This window comes from Dreissena polymorpha, chromosome 10, assembly GCF_020536995.1.
Source record: "Dreissena polymorpha isolate Duluth1 chromosome 10, UMN_Dpol_1.0, whole genome shotgun sequence".
Classification (NCBI taxonomy): Eukaryota; Metazoa; Mollusca; class Bivalvia; order Myida; family Dreissenidae; genus Dreissena; species Dreissena polymorpha.
Window position 1 is genome coordinate 17,486,586 of NC_068364.1, and position 14,521 is coordinate 17,501,106.

Genomic DNA, 14,521 nt, shown 5'->3' on the forward strand with positions numbered 1-14,521 from the left:
TGCGGGCACAATCATTTAAAATTTACATATTGAATACGATATTCTAACAGAAATTACACAACCACCTAAGTGTACATACCATGTTTGATATTTCGTTCGATTGTTAGATTTCAGCATATACATGTATAAGGTCATTTCGCTTTTAGTTAACTTATCCATATGTTCGTGGGCTATGTGCTCATACCTACTTTCGAGAATCATTATGAATGTATTGCCATACTTAATGAACAAGAATGTGACCCGCCTCCCAGTTTCGCTCAATGGGTCAAGTTACCCACGGGTACTACTTCCCCGTACCCCTAAACTTTTTTTCGTACCAAAAATGTTTCGTACGCAAATTTTTTTCGTACCAAATTTTCGTACCCAAATTTTTTATTGTACCCAAATGGTTGTATCAACATACACAATTGTGGTAATATAGATAAACTTAAATTGATGTTTTATATCCATCCTCTTCAAAAGCATCCTCACACCAGTACTGCCAGTACTTTGATTTATCGTATTGTTTGGTTATAACACATGTCAATGCATGAAATGTTACATTTTTATTTTATGATTGTTTTCAGATCAAAGTTCTAAGTGACTGCTGTTCAATATTTGTTATATCACATTGCAAAATATTCAACACATTCCAGTATTATTAAAATTAATAATAAGCTTAATATAATTAACGCAAAATAATGTTAAGTTTATTTTTATTTCATCATTTGATTTTTACACCATGATGGCATGAAAACATCCAATAAACAAGAAATGTGTTTGTCAGAAACACTATGTCCCCTTTTGTGCCGCTTTGAATCTATATATTTGACCTTTGACCTTGAAGGATGACCTTGACCGTGACCTTTCACCACTCAAAATGTGCAGCTCCATGAGATACACATGCATGCCAAATATCAAGTTGCTATCTTCAATATTGCAAAAGTTATTGCAAAGGTTAAAGTTGGGGCAAACAAACACACAAACAGACAGGGCAAAAACAATATGTCCCCCACTATAGTGGTGGGGGACATAAAAATGTGTAGACAATGTTGTGCATGAAAAGCACAATTTCCATGAGGGTTACACCATGTTGCCATCGTGAGTCTTTTAAGTAACTTGCCACGAGTTTATCGTGGAGGAGTACACTCTAGGAACCAATTAGTGTGGTTGGTATGACAAATTCCTACTAACTGCAATAAACCACTGAAATCATCGATTGATAGTTACACGGGTTATTCACGCTCAAATGATTTACCACCGGTCCCATCTTCATTACATTGTGGTCATAAAAAGTTCATTGTGTAAACAATTTCGGGCATTGTGATGATTTTATAGTAATGAGAGACTGTTTGGCGAAGCAAGTTTACAGTAGCAAAAATATCAGAAGAAAACGGCCACGGACAGTGTTTCATAGTTTGTATGTTCCCTATTACTACACGCACAGACAGCGAAAGGGGAACCAAAATGAATAATTTTGGATTATTTCATTTTTGTCCATGTGTTCAGGCAGAATGATTGATGGCCCATTTTTCGGATGCACAAAAGTTCGGACGTTCTGATCTTGCGAAACAAACAAGGAAATCAAAGGATTCTTTAAAATTCAAAGATGATTTTAAAGAAGTCCAACGGACTACCTCCATACAAAAACAAGGAGTCCGAGTCTCATTTTAAGGAAACTCGGACTCCTGAACTACCGCTGTAAATTGTTTTAACTTGCGCATTATGGATATATTTACGATCTATTTGTGTTTATTTAAGCCAGAAAATAGTTTATGTGACTAATATTTCATCAAAGCCCCGCCTCGATTCTGGGCGGCATCTTTACATGAATAAACGTGTAATCAGTTGCAACTCTCAGCAACCAGGAGGGTCAATAGCTGGGAGTTGTATTAATAATTATTGCAACTAAGGGATTGGTTTTATTAACAGACCCAACACTAGATATGATACAGTGCCAGGGATTGTACCCGCTATGCTTATTGTACTCTGCCCCTATCAACTGGGCTAGCCTGCCTGTTCTTCAGATCAATGAAAACCGCAGAAAAGGCCTTAGACCTATGGCTAACTTACCGATTCTGACCCAGAGTCGCTGTGTCTGAAGTGCTTGCTGAGCTTTTCAGGAGACCGCTTCAACTGACCAGGGATGCGACTAGCCGATGGATCGTTTGTTGACATTGTGCCGAGCAATTCAGATGGAAGAACAATGTCAGGATGCTGATTGAACTTGCAGAACCATTGCACTGGAATATAGCAGAGAAATGGTGTTGTAGGAACAATTAGTTGAAACAGTAACTGCTAAGATCTGAACAATAGCTTTTTTAAACTTGTTAAAACTTGAAGTTGGCATTTCCTTGCCTTAGATTTCAGAATATTTCATAATATTATTTGCCAGAGGCTCTATTATGGCTCACTTGGTCATTATTGACTAGGGTACTACTTAAATGTACCCCTGGTACTTTTAAGTATACTTAAATGTATCCCAGGTACGGAAAATATACTGAAATGTACTTGGGAAGCTAAATTGATCCTTGTTGGCTTTTTTTTCAAATTCATTATGTTGATACCCATATTTATGGCAATTTTCTGTAAAATGTCTTCTATATTATTGAAACTCCTGCTCAAAAAAACGTTTTAGGAAGTTTTTTATCGAAGAGAATTTTGTTTTGTATTCCATAGCACATTTTATGACATTGAATTTACGGGCTTAAAAATAAAAGAGTCTATCTTCGAGCTTCATATGTGGGATTGCCTGACTGTAAATTTTGATAGGTGGTCTGTGGTCATTGTATATGTAGGTTCTGTTCCTGTATGCAGTAATAGTGTAGGTAGCGACGTCGATGACTGCGGCTATACTGGCTTTACCTTCTGACGCAATGTAAATATGAGGTTTATAAAACAGTTTGTAAATAAATTAAAATGAAAGGAATTTTCTTGAAATTCAACACTGATGTAAAAGAAAGATTGAAATGTCTATTTTTCATATTTAAATGCTCTAATAAAGCGCACAGTTTCTGCAAACTGCTCTTAAAGTTGACCGACATTCGGATAAAAATGTCCATGGGAGCGGCCATTTTGAAAACCATGTGATCAGTGGGTATGTACAAGTGTTTGTCATTGGCCAAGATATACATATATTTTCAAGCCGAATATGCGAATTTAAAGGGGAAATCATGCTCTTTCCATTGATACCACATGTTGTTGACTTTTGCAAAAATTCTAAAATTTGTCATTTTACGATAAAAGACCATATTTGGAAGCTTCTCTAGTTGTTGTAAGTCTGTAGAAGTGCATAGAAGTTATATAGTACATTAATTTGATCTTTTATAAACCCAAATGTGTTTAAAAAGTTCATGAAAAGACAAGCTCATTTTTGCGCACCCGCTTTAAATATGATGACCCTAACCGGCCGGCAAGTTGTCACATATTTTTGCGACCATGCAAAATTTCATTTCTTCAGCAAATTTATGTGTTTATTTAACGCAGCGAGATTATTTTACGATAAACCTATATACAGCCTGTATTACATATCTAACTCTAAGAAAGTGGCCTTTTGACAGATTATCTGTGAATTTACAGATAATCAATCTGTACATTTACAGATTATTGCAAGAAATATTTAACAAAACATGTTTAAAACAACAAGAGCATTTTTATTTGTTGAAATTTTTCAAGTACATGATTCATAATGGCAGATTATGAACTTCTTTTTTCAAAATGTTGACTTTAAAATTCAATAAAACACATATTATTGTATGTATTTTACTGTTACATTACATAGCCATTAAAACATATCTATTAATATATAGTCAGTACAAAATATATTTATCAACTCTAAAAATGAGCAACAATTCTAATTGAAACGTATCATTAACAAATAAAAACTGTACAATTCTTCATATCAGCATATTCCAAGAATATATATAATCATTTCAATTAGTAAACTATATTTATCAATGCCATGGATTTTTGACTACCGAGCCTCTTTCGGATTAATTAAATGGACATGTTGGTATAATATATGTACAACAGCAGTTCCGCGTATTGGCAAGTAAACAATTATTGAACATAAATCAAGAAATTGTTCACAGCAATGGAATAAACTGATTCAACACTTAATCAATAAAACACAGGGATTGAACCTGCTAAAGGCCTTAATAAAAAACACGAATGCTTGGTGAAACTAAATTATCTGAAAATCATGTATACAATCGGTCGAAATAAACACACATTATTGTTGCATTAACTAATTTTGCTGCACAACTGTCACTTCATGGAATACCCTTTTTCGCATGTATCACATAAATGCATACACATTCTAATATAAATTAGCATGGATTTAGATTGAAGTCACATATACGAGGACTTCTAAAGGCACAGTTCTAACTAGGCATGTGACAGTTCTATATTTTTTAAGGTTGAAAATAATTACACATTTTGACATTTGGAACAGAAATTTTAACTCTGAAAAACGTTTACATTAATAAATATTAGGTGATTATCTACGCAGATGTGATGGACCATTGCATGTACACGATTATATGTGTCTTGTTCTGATAAAACTGGACATAATACCGAATTAGCCTGTGCAGTCCGCACAGGCTAATCAGGGACGACACTTTCCGCCTAAACTTGATTTTTGGTAAGGAGGGACTTCTTGAAACTATAAATACCATAAAAGCGGAAAGTGTTGTCTCTGATTAGCCTGTGCGGACTGCACAGGCTAATCTGGGACGACACTTTACGCACATGAATTAAGCCCAGTTTTCTCAGAACAAGACACATATCATGACATTGCTCATTCGGTAAATCGATTCATGTCAGCCCAAAAATCGTCGATACATTTAATGTTGAATAACTAAAATCTATAATAAGCAGGGTTCGCCAAAACAGTCAGTCCGCCGGTCCTGACCGGCAAATTTTTCTAAGGACCGACAAGTGATTTAAGATAATCGGTCCGACTGACCGACACAATCGGATGAAAAATGGTTTCAAAAAGATCACTCAAAGTGTATAATATGCTATTGGATTAATAGAAGGTAAATGCTTTTTGTTCAACTTCTGTCAAAATCCTTTTTTTCTTACCTTCATTTTGATGTTTTGATGTTTAAAGTTGGATTTGAATTGACTATCACATGCGATTTCAAAATCAACGGTCTTTGTTAAAAAAAGCAACCGAGTGCGTCCGCCATTTTATTTGTTCCATTTAATTTCTCCACAACAAAAACCGCATGAAAACTTGTTTCAACAGGCATTTGTGAGCATTTCTGTTAAATAGTTTCATTATTATATTGTTCTGGGAAGGATATATTTTAATTTACACACCAACAATTTCTGAAATCAAAATTAGATTTTTCACCTGATGTACTATATTTCGGATATTTTAAAATTCAAACATAGGGATATTTATGTTTTGATTTGTTGATAGTTTGTAGCAATATGTTTTGTGTTATTTCAGACAACAAGAATGGTAGTGGTAATTATCATGGGTTTTCTATCAAGAAATAGGTGTGAAAGACATTCATTTAATTGATCCTGGAAATCAACCACCTCAGCTAAGAGAAAATATTTTAACAATAGGTGTTGTTTAGAACTTGTGAAATCGGTTAATAAACAGAAATTGAAGTCATCCAAAGTAGTGTGAATGGGTGTGTGCAATTAAGTTAAACTTGATTGGATGTCACCCTAACTTTTCAAGAACACGGATTTGTAGAGCTGTGCAGGCTAAAAAACAGTTTGACAAAAAGAAGTCTAAAAAAAATACCTTTGGTTTATATGTGGTTTATTATTAATATAATAATTGTTTAATTATATCGACTTTGGACATGTTTTTATGTATTTTAATGTGATCAAAACCAATAAACATTAAAAAAGGTACTCTTTTTTGTTGTGTTTTGCTGTTATAGTTTAGTCGGACAGTGGGACTGACAGAAACTGATTCGGACTGACAAAAATTTCAAGTCTGTCAGTCCGAATGACTGACAGATTTTTCAAGTTTTGGCGAACCCTGAATAAGTATTGTGTACCGGAATCCAGGCTTGGCGAAATTGCCGGTCCGTCGGTCCTGACCGGCAAATTTTCATTTGGTCCGGCAGGTTTAACCAGAATGTCGGTCCTTGTGACCGGCAAAATAAATGTGCAATGAATGCAAACATATCATATTTTTTCAAAGTTGAAAATTCGAAGAGCAAACCCTTTACTACAGTCTACATCATGAAAATGAAATCGCTCATTGTGTTGATGTTTGCAATAAGTTTGTTAACGTACAATTAGCAAATCCAACTGGTTACACAACACCTACTTCAAACTCGCAAAATCGGCAACTGCTTTCGCACATTTTAATCCCTTTTGTTAAAACATCGCAGTCTACACAGGGTCAGTAAAACCGCTAAGCGTGTTTTCACAACACTCACACATTCTTCGCGATATCATTCTATTAAAATTTACCACGAAACATTTAACAGAAATTTAATACACGCATGCTTTCCATGCGTTTGACGTGACGTTGTATATGTAGGGAATAATTTGCGCGCGCTTTTCTGGAGAGAAAGGATTAAAACACACTGTACATTTGCAGTTTATTTGAAGAATGTGATAACGTCGAGTAAAAATTAAATTGGGAAGAGTGTTTCGGAATACAAATTTAATTATGCGCATTTGAGAATTCAACAAAACACGGAATATGGACCAGTTTCTAGGACGCTCATACTTCGGTACGATGCGTTTTTTTTCGATTTTTCTGAGAAAAAAAGGGTTTATCTTAAGGATGTTCGATCGTTTTGTGAAAATTTTCAAAATATCCGGAATGCTATAATTTTTTGTATGGTGATTAATGAATCTGTATCTGAAATTAATATAAAATAAAAAAGAGAGGTCACCGTGAATAATTTTGAGATAACGAAGGTTTTTAAATGCCATGTGCGTTTGAAAAAAGGTCATTTTTGCGGGGCATAAATTTGGGGGTACGGTAAAATGTTTTTGTGTAGAACATTTAAAATGGCATAATAGTATTGAGATTGCATTATATTAGCAACTGTAACATGTGTATTATCATAGTGAACAGTTTTAAAACCAAAAATTATGGAAATCGTAAAAAATAATGAGAAATAAGTATGACTAGTTTTTTGTTTGTTTTGAATTTTTTATTGCACAGTTCAAAATAGATAACATGCAACACAGATACATATTTCTGTTGATGTAATATTCATATTCATTTGAATTTCTCAATAATTAAAGTAAACTAGCTAAGCATTAAAATGAAGTAAAGAAATTGATAGGTCACCGTGGATTTTTTTTTGCTATAGACATTTTAATATGGACGTAATTTCAAAAATACAATGACTAACATTGTAATAGTAATTAAAACATATCTATATAATAACTGCTCCATAACAATCAAATTATCAACTGAAATGTGATACACGTAGAAATATTTATAATGTATATTGTTATGAAAATATTTCAGATGTAACAACTGTAAAAACAATGTTGATGTTCAAATAAACATCTTAAATTACCCCACCCACCTGTTACCCATGTTGTTGGTTGTAAATTGAGCATATGTATTAGGTATTTTAAAATTATTTTTAAAACTGTGTGATGTGTATTTAAAGACAAGAGGCCATGATGGCCCTGTATCGCTCCACTGCTGAAAAAAAGACTGAAACAAATATTCTCCGCATGTGCAGATACTTAAATATAGGCCCTATTTAAGCACATGTACAATTTTGTGACCACCTGGGCTGGGTCAAATTTAACCCCAGGGGCATAATTTGAGCAAACTTTGTAGAGGACTACTATATCTCACTCCATACAAAATGTGGTGGCCCTAAGTCTTAGATGTAGAGTTAAGGACAAGAATATTTTTAAAGTTTTCATAAAATAAGCAAGATACAAGCGTATATAATGTTCAATTTTGTGACCTGCGGGTCAGGGTCAAATTTGACCCAAAGTAACAAACTTGGTAGATGACTATAAGATGTTCCTGCATACCAAATTTGGTAGCCATAGTCAGAAAGGTTTTCGACAAAATTTTTAAAGATTTCACAAAATAGGCGCTTTATAAGCGTTTATTAAATTTTGTGACCCCCCGCGGCAGGGTCAAAGTTGACCCCAGAGGCATTATTTGAACAAATTTGGTAGAGGTTTATAAGATGTCACTACATACCAAATTTGGTAGCCCTAGGCCCAATAGATATGGACAATTTTTTTTCACAAATAAAGCACTTTATAAGCATATGTTCAGTTTTGTGATCCCCGGGGCAGTTTCAAATTTAACCCAAGGGGCATAATTTGAACAAACTTGGTAGAGAACTATCACATGTCATTACATACCAAATTTGGTAGCTCTATGCCATACTAATATGAACAAGAAGATTTTTAAAGTTTTCACAAAAAATGCCTAATATAAGCATATGTTCAATTTTGTGACCGTCAGGGCAGGGTCAAACTTGACCCTAGGGGCATAATTTGAACAAACTTGGTAGAGGACTATAAGATGCCACTACATACCAAATTTGGAAGCCCAAGGCCCAATGGTTATGGACGAAAAAATATGTGAAGTTTTCACAAAATAGACCCTATATAAGCATATGTTCAATTTTGTGACCCCGGGGCAGGGTCAAATTTGACCCCAGGGGCATAATTTGAACAACGTTGAAAGAGGAACATTCCTGAGAAATTTCATCACAATTGGACCAGTAGTTTAGGAGAAGATGTTTAAAGGAAACGTTCAGGCACGCACGCACGACGGACACAGAATCATAACATAAGCCCCGCTGGCCTTTGGCCAGTGAAGCTTAAAACAACAAAGAATACAATAAGCTGGGCAATTATGTTTCACACACCATCTGTGGTTTAATGCACTGCCAAAAATATCTTACAACTTAGGTGAAACATGAGAAATACAACTGACATAAGAATCACAACTATGTTCGTCATCGAGAAGGAAAAACAATGATGTAACAGCTATTAGATTTCATAGCTTATCTATATACAAGATGCAAATTACAATTGGTTAGATGTCAGGCAACAAATAACTCGCTATTGTACATATTATTTTCTCTGATTTTGTTACTCTGATTTGTCCGTTTGTAACCTCTGAAAGGGGGCTCCTCAAACCACTCAGTCCGTTTCTTTTTGATACAGGACTCAAATGTTTAAGTTGAAATCCACTTCCTGCAACTTTCCTTGCAATACCTTGACTTATAACTTTTGTATCAATTATGGTTTGTAAAGATTTAATGTTGGAAGCAACATTTAGTTACACATTGTATGTTAACACTGCTCGGTAAAAGCTGAATGAATATTTGTTAACAATTTTTGGTCAAGAGGAACAGAGTTCACTTACTTTTGTAAAGCTAAAATATCCTGTATAGCGCCATGTGCCATGTATAATTCACCAATGACGTCTTTAACTAAATGTTCCCGCTAATATGATTTCATATTTGGTAATATTTCCTTTAACATTTTTAAGTATCTAAAAAGCCACAAATATTTTGCTGAAACTCAAACATTTTTCAACAAGTATGGATAGCACGGAGCAACACTTTACAATCAAAAGACTCTATATTATGCCCAACTAAAATAATTGGTGAACATTTCTGTAAGAATGTTATAAAACTTGTCAATGCAGATTTGATGGGGACAGCTGTTACTGTTTGTCTCTTGACAAGCATAGAGTCGCTAACAACTGTCACTCCAGTTATTTCTGACGCTTGCAAGGAAATCTTCTGACCAGTTGAATGCACTGCAGCTATCTGAATTATGTGAGAAGTGTGCTCTGAAAAAACAAAACAAAAATTTTAAATAGAAATTGCACAAAATCCATTTTAGCCCCGTTAATCACAGAGCCCTGGGTCGCTCCCCCAAGTACAATGTAAACTTCTTAAAATACATTTGAAGTGTTTACAATAAATATAAAAGGGAAAAACATTGCCCCCCACCAGGACAGGACTTTTTTTGAAGCTTAATGTGAACAATCGTAGAAGAGGTTCCTTCACATTCATTCTCTATGCATTGTGGTTTAAGAGAATTTTCAGTTGAAGGGTTATTGATCAGAAACAATTTTCACACTTATTGTGACCTTTGACTAAGTGACCATAATTTAAATGGGGGTTATATACTGTCCAATCCCTATGCACATGGAGAGTAAAAAGCCAATCAGTGAAAAAGTTGACAAATTATTGATCGGAAACTTAATGATCTACCCACAGACAAACATCCAGCAAAACAATATTAACTCTCTCTTCCAAGGGGGGCATAATAACTGTTATTATGAAAATTGAAACGCTCTTTTCTTCCATTCATGGATATATCAAAGTAAGTTGTAGGCATCTAATGATCTTATGTATTCATAAATCTGAAGAAGCGAAGAGAATAGTGTTTAAATTTTTAAACGATGCACAATAATATACTAAAGCCAGTTGTGCGTAATGTAACATTGCATCATCTAAGTGGTATTTACTATCATTTTATCAATAAAGATTAAGAATGATGTATTATATGAAAGCAAAATGAGAAATTAGTCTGAACATAACTCTTGTTGCAATTCAATCATATGCTAGGTTGACCAACAATTCACACGATATCTCTGACACATTGAGTTACTCAGCAGTAGCAGGTTGAATTATGTTATACATGTAAGTAAATATGTATATTTTTTAATAGAAGTTCAACTTTGGAGAATTAGAGTACCTAAATACCTGAATTGGACCAAGATAAACTTCTGTATGTGCAACACTGTGAATAAGGAATATGTTAAAAATAAACTTTACCTAACCCTCTTGTTTCCAAATCAAAGAAAACAAATTCCTTCCCAGTAGTGTCTAGCCCTGCTGGACCAGGCTTGGGTATAGGTGGGGGTATAGTTGTAACTTCAACGTCTTGGTCCTTTATGTTTGAACTGTATGTTGGTCCCGCTTGTACTTCTTGCACTGTCCTTTGAATGCCTGAACAGAAAAACAGAATTTCAAATTGGAAAATTTGCTTGCACCTTCATGGGTTATCTCCGATTTTTATTTAAAGAAATGATTACACAGCACATTAATGCTTTTACAATAATCAATTTACAAACATTAGCATATGCTTTTAAATGATACTACTACTTTGCATATATAATTGATGGATCAATTGATACAATCTACAACAAGAAATGTGTCCACACGACACGGATGCCCCAAACTCCAACTTTGTAACTATATAAAAAAATAATCCATACAATTGTAAGAAACCCAGTTTGGTGAAGATCGGATGAAAACTACTTGAATTAGAGAGCAGGCACGAAAAGTGTGAGGGACTGACCGACCCACGGACAGTGCGAAAACTATGTCGCCAATTGGGGGCATACAAATGAAGAATACTGTGTTTTAAATATAAAATGCCCATAATTAAAAATACCGTTCGAGTTTTAAGTCTTATGCGTCACTGTTTTGCTGCACGAGTAACAGTTATAGCCTTTCTTTTTTTGTGCTGAAGGTCATGGAGAAGGGACAGTTTCGATGTGAAAGTCCCAGGTGAAACACCCAGTTTTTGATTTACCTGAAACAGATTGCAGTAAATGACAGAACAGTTGACAATGCACAATGCTAGAATATGCTTATGCGGAATAAAATAATATGAAATAATGTCACTAATTTACAAAAGTTACAACATTTTTTAAGACCTAGTGATCTACATACACACAAATAATAATTAATTCAAGCCCTTTATTTTCAAAACCAATACGTATTTGACAAATTGAGAATATTTATGTTTTGTAAACTTGTAAAATTTCATATTTATTACCGGTATTAATAACTAGGACTGCAGGAAGAAAATAAACTTGTCACTTTAAAATATACATGTTTAACTAAGGACAACCATTCACATTCTACTGTAATTGTGTTTACCGGTACTGGCAGTAAATCAGACAAAATATGAAGGAAAAATATAGCAAGTACAATATAAAAAATGTATGCATGTAGACTACACGCGAATTACTTAGAGATAAGTACAATATAAAAAATGTATGCATGTAGACTACACGCGAATTACTTAGAGATAACTATCTGAATGTATTCAAAAGTATCAGTATTTTAGACAATAAATCATGATATAATGCACCAATGTACCAAAAAGACAAAGAAGTCTTACCCAAATGCAAGCTTTGTGATCATGTCATAAACTCTGCCATGTTTCCGTCCAGTAGCCACATTATTTACTGCACCACAATTGCTAAACTGTATGTCCAAAACACATGCCAGTCCGAAATCCCTGCTTTCTACAGTGTTAAGTAAATTCATGGGCACTTGACAAGCACTGCATGCTAAAAGCGATTCGGTCAATGTGTCGAGTTCAATGACACGTCTACCAATTTTATATCCAACTAGCATCGCTGTTGTCACATGTGGTCACGCTTACCGACGAACCGATAGAAAAATCGTCAAAATAACAGTGGTCATACCGGAAATCCTGATTGTCGGTGGAAATAGTCTTTCCATTGAAATCCACATTGTTCTATTGAACGTTGTTGTTTTCAATACCTTTTAAGTTTCGTTTTGTATTCCGAATTATATCCAAATTAGACATTTTAAATGAAAATTATTAAGCCAAGTATCTGATTCTCATTGTTGACAAATTATCGTTTCGTTATCAATAGACGCTTGCATTTGCACAGAAAATAACATCTACAGCGTAAGCAAGCGTTTCATCGATGTCGATCACGAAGTGACGTCAAGCAATCGAACGCTTGGTTTCAATGCAGTAAATCTCGAAAATATGTAAATGCCGAAAATTTAAAGGCGCATAATCAAAACAGTAAAACTAGAATTTACACTCGTTTATTCCAACCTAATATTTTGAAACCGTGAAAATATATAAAGGTTTTTAATTTTCACTATATAGTGAATCAATTACCGTAAAGTGGAAACGATCGAACATCCTTAATGTACATAGTTGTGTTGTTGTTTTTTTTCGGTCCGGCTAAATTTTCTCCGGACCGGCACATTTTCTGAAATGCCTGTCCGGATGACCGGCAGTTTTTTTCCAATTTCGCCAAGCCTGGGAATCGAATTTTTTTTTCATACCGCTGCATTGATATCTGCCTGATATAACACTGCCTATTATATTCTTTTATATCAGTTCAACCGGAAGTTCTTATATCAATCGATGATAGGAGACAGGTCATACTACTCAGAATCAACATAAAGTAATCATTTTTAATAAATTCTAATCAGATTCAACAAAACAAACAATTTGATACCAAGATGTAATATATTTTAAACACAAAATGCAACACAAACAGCAAACAACATGTTTTACAAATATTAAGTGCAAGTGCTCATGATGTCATTATTAACACGTCGAACGACACCAATCACATTCTTTCCCGCTAAAATGCAGCTTTTAGTGATTTTTTTAAGAAGTAATATTAAAAATGTATACATATATGACAAAAAGCTATCAGGTTAATCTGTAATTAGTGATATTTTGCCTAAAATGGTAAAGTATGCAGCGATTTTCCTTGTCCAATTGGGAAAAGTACCCGTACCGGTCCGATTGGGAAAAATTGAGTCGTGAAAACCTCAAAATTGGGAAAAATCGAGTCGTGAAATCCTGAAATTGGGAAAATCGCGTCGTGAAGTTTGGGTCTTATTGAATACATCATACAGTTCATACTTAATTGAACATACCCATTTAAATAATCATTTGCAGGCATGCCTTAATGACCATTAAGTTATAAAGTTTATATAAATAACAAAATATTATAAAGAACACACCAAATCAATTACTAGTTGTTTTAATCTCTTTTAAAGCAATGTCTCTCTCTTTCATTTTTGTGAAATTTCAACAATCTTTGATGTTTAATCATCACTCAGTTGCTTGCATCCCTCCCTGCACAGCATCATTATTGCTGTCAATGTGTCCTGTGATTGATGGTTCCGATTGGTTTTTTGGCATAATATTTGCTATTATGACTCATTTCAAACTACGATAAGGTTACAAACCGACGTAAAACAGTACGCTGGCTGCCTGGCAAAAGAACCGGAAACAGTAACAACTCTATTGATTGAATGCGCTGAATAATAAAACCCGAAATTAATCGAGCGCGTGGTTACACACAACTATACGATTTTCTTTGTTCGCTCGCCGAAAGTTGGTTTTTTTACGAAACTTTCTATCGTTTTGAGAAAAAATTCGGACGCTGATTGGGATTTTTCCAGATGCCGATTGGGAATTTGGGAATTTTCGCTCGATTGGGAAAGTACCGTTTTGGGAATTTGGGAATTTTCGTTCGATTGGGAAAGTACCGTTTACCGGTACTTTATAAAGAAGGAGGAAAATCGCTGGTATGGAATGCTGTCCGACTTTGTCAGAAATATGCGACTTAAAAAAAATTCAAAAGCTAATAACTCTCTTATTCATGGTCCAATCTGACTGAAATAAAAGCATAGTGCTGCAAATTAAAATACCTTTAATATGATATATAATATGACATATCTGCTTAAACTTTTTTTTTTTAAGTACGATATCACTAGTGTAGGCGGCACATTTGTTTACACTA

At 34.4% G+C, this 14,521-nt stretch overlaps 1 protein-coding gene across 1 annotated transcript in view; it reads right to left on the reverse strand.

The window, feature by feature from the left end:
• Positions 1–14,521, reverse strand: part of LOC127848391 (basic salivary proline-rich protein 2-like) — a 73,234-nt gene that overhangs the window by 58,314 nt on the left and 399 nt on the right. Inside the window, exon 2 of the mRNA XM_052380839.1 lies at positions 2,053–2,222. The gene's annotated coding sequence lies outside the window, so the exon portion shown is untranslated. The remainder of the gene's footprint in view (positions 1–2,052; positions 2,223–14,521) is intronic.